This window comes from Adiantum capillus-veneris, chromosome 16 (assembly GCF_014529385.1).
Source record: "Adiantum capillus-veneris isolate H3 chromosome 16, ASM1452938v2, whole genome shotgun sequence".
NCBI classification, from domain to species: Eukaryota; Viridiplantae; Streptophyta; class Polypodiopsida; order Polypodiales; family Pteridaceae; genus Adiantum; species Adiantum capillus-veneris.
The window spans coordinates 21,819,603-21,823,118 of record NC_140946.1 but is presented as its reverse complement, the minus strand read 5'-3'; positions in this window follow the sequence as shown (position 1 = coordinate 21,823,118).

The window sequence follows — 3,516 nt, the reverse complement described above, 5'->3', positions numbered from 1 at the left end:
ATGTACTATGGACACCCTCCATTCCGATCGAGGGGGGGAGTATATGTCTCATGAATTTAATGCATTTCTGGTTAGTCGTGGGATAAAACACCAATGTACAGTGCCTTATACACCTCAGCAAAATGGTGTTGCTAAGAGGAAAAACAGGTCACTGATGGAAATGGCACGATGTATAGTCAAAAGTCAAGCTTTGCCGCATTCTTTTTGTCTTGAGGCCATCATGTGTGCCACTTATGTACTTAACAAGTGTCCTATGAAAGCTTTGCAGTCTATTACTCCATATGAAGCATGGCATGATAGAAAGCCTTCTATTGAGCACATGCGTGTTTTTGGCTGTTTGGCATATGCTTTGGTGCACAGCGCAGAAAATTGGATGATAAGGCTGTCAAATGTATTTTTGTTGGTTATAGTTGTTGGACGGATACGCCGCGACGGACGTCAGCACAACGAGAACTCACCTAACATATAATGTCAGCTAAGGACGAAGATCGACCCGCAGGCGCGTGGAAGCAAGCATAAGGTGTCAACCTACACTCGACCGACTCCTAACTAATTCCTACAGAGGTCTCTACCAATTGTCTAAGTCATAGCCTTCAAGAGTGCATAAGAGGAAACTTCCTACAACGCTTTCTAGAGCCGAACACCCATCAAACAATCTCGAAACACCATAGAACTTGAAGAAGGCCCTACTAATACCAATAGGTCGCTCTCCTTAAGGTCTATGAACCAAAATCCCAACCCAAAACACTCGGTGCAAAATCACGTAGGATGTCTGGCCGAAATCTGGAGGTCTTCGTTTTTGAAATCTAAAGTGCCTAATGTGTAGCTCTACTCAATGTGAACGTGTGGATATGCTGCAATGCAAAATCGGACAACGTATGCTCACCCAATCACCAGATGAAGCTCGTAGAAGGAGCTCGCAAAACCAGACTGGACGCGCACAATGTATGTATCGGCGCGTAGCTCTCATCAGGGGCAACACGCTGCACTTCTCCGCACTCGATTCCGACCACCGGTGCACACGTAGCGTCAAGATGAAGCTCACACTCTCTCTCGTACACAGTACGCTCACTCACAGACTTCAAAACTTTTTTTTTAAAAATGACAAAAGGTTTTTTATTAAGGTCAAAAAGTGGTATATATACCTTACAATTCTCAAACCCTAAAGTTCCAAAATCAACCAACTACTCCATCTATCTATCAAAACTGTGATACAATCTGGAAACTTCTGTAAGTCCCAATATTTACAAGGTGAAAAATCAGGTTTCCTCAATAAATGAATAATTACAAAGAAAATGATAATCCTCCGAGTAGTTAGTCTCTGTGGGGTTTGTCCAGCTTCTAACACTCCCCCCCTCCTTGCTCATGTCGTCCCCGACATGGCCGTTGATCCGCTTCTTCATCGTATAGTTTCATGCATCTTGATTAGTGATTCGTATCTTGCATGCAGGTTCATCATTGTTGGGCCGAAAATGTCAGTGTTTATTGTGAAGAAGCCTGTGTAGAATGCTTCTTCAAAGGCCTGGAGGTGATAGGATGGTAGAAATATTATCCTTTGATACAACGCATGTATCACCTCCTTGGAAGGATGACCAAACAGATCATAAGCGCATCTGTAAGTATCTTGGAAGAAGAAGATACTGTCTGTCACCTGGCCTGGCTTGAATGTCTCAAATACTGCTAAAAGCGTTTTGCAAATTTTCTTCATCATGATGCACGTAAGGTCATGTGAGCCAGTGAACAATTTGATGGCGCTCGTTAGGGTTTTCACCATGTATTGGACACTTATTCTCTCACCTGCCTTCAAGCCCGACAGCTTAGGGTAATTCAGCCAAGTGGGTTGGCTCCTTTGCAAGATCTCCTGGGATTTCCACGTCCTGATCCTTGGTAGAGGACAAAAGCTGAGGTTGTCTCTTATGTTTTTTGGTGCCTCTACCAAGTGGATTAGGTATTGTGGGTACTTTTTGAGCCAGGCCTTCCTCCATTTTGGCTGAGAGTCAACAATTAGCCTGACCCCTTCTGGTTGGGAGGTATCTGTGTTGTAAAGTGGTACGGTCAGCTCTTCTCTTATCCGCTTGTTGATGGTGGCTGCCTCATTTTTCAGCAATGGATATGGGAGAGAGGGTTGAAGCCATTCGCGCCTGAGGTTGCAGGCGTCAATATTCTGGATGGTCATGGACTTGAAAACCCTCTGCTCCCACTCCAAGGCTTCCTTTGTTGTCTCTCTGATCTCCACCTCTATTGCTTTACGCAACTTTTCTTCCTCTTCCTGTGTTAGATCCTGTGGCTCTTGAGAGGTTTCTTCTAGGATTTCCTCTTGCATAGGTGTGTCCACCAGATCTGCCACATTCTCTAAATCAATGCCTTCATTGGCCGTTGGCCCTGTGCCCTCTTGCTCTCCTGCTTGCTGTCCTTTCAGCTCCTCAATCTGCTTTAGGAGTTTTTGTTTTTCTGATTAAGCTTCTTCGCCCATATTCACGAGGAGGTCATTTAATTCGGCGTTTATCCTCTCCGCCTCCTCGAGCTTTCTTTTTATACTTTCTACTTCCTCTTGCAAGGCTTTTTGGTCTTCTTCCATTCTTGTTTGCATGATAATAGACCCTTCCGCCATCATCAATCTTTGCTTTTTCTCTAGAGTCAGCTCCTTCTGAAGTTCTTGCATCTGTTCTTCATAAAGTTGACTCTCCGTAGTGATGTGAGTCGAGCTAGTAGCTCTGACTCTGGCAGGGGATGCCCGCAGCCTTTGGATGGTCCGATCTTTCACTTTGAGCTGGTCTTGAGCTCAAGGACCTCATCCTGGCTGGCTTCTTGTTCTATCTCCGCCTTTACTTTGGCATTTCTCATGGCTTCAACTTCTTTAGATTCCTTAGCCAGCTGTAGGGTCAGGTTATCCCTTTCCCTCTTGGCATCTATCAGTGATTTGCTGAGCTGCTGACATTCCTCTTCAACTCCTTGCATTATTTGTGCTGCTGCCTGATTTTCTTCCTCCATTGCCTGGCATCTTTGCAATGCCCTTGCTAGGCTAGCTTGTAGAGCAGCTTCTCTCTCTTTCTATCTTTGGCTTTGTCCTTGTAGAGAGTCTACTTCTAGCTTTATCTTTATTTCCGTGGCCTTGAGAGCTGCCATCTCACTTTCTGAAGCCATGGACTGTGCTCTCAACCCGGTTAGCTTCATCATCACCACATCCTAGTCGTTGGAGGACGGGTGCAGGTCCATTGTATATGTGGCCATTTCTTTTAGTTCTATTAACCGAATGCCTTGCATTTGTTCTTTAGGCCCTGTGCTTGCCAAGTCGAATGCGACTGTGGCAGCCTCTTCTTTTGTGTACCCTGCAGCTAGCAGGTCCAAAAATGTGTGATACGAATCATCCGACTCTTGTTGCTCACTTCGAGGCTTAGCCTCTTCCTTTGGCTTCGGCTCCTGGCTCTGCTCTTGCTTAGCCTCTTCCCGTTCTTCTGGTTTGTCTTCAGCCTCTTTATCTTCTTGTGGAGGGCTGTGAGGAGGTGGTGAGGGCGG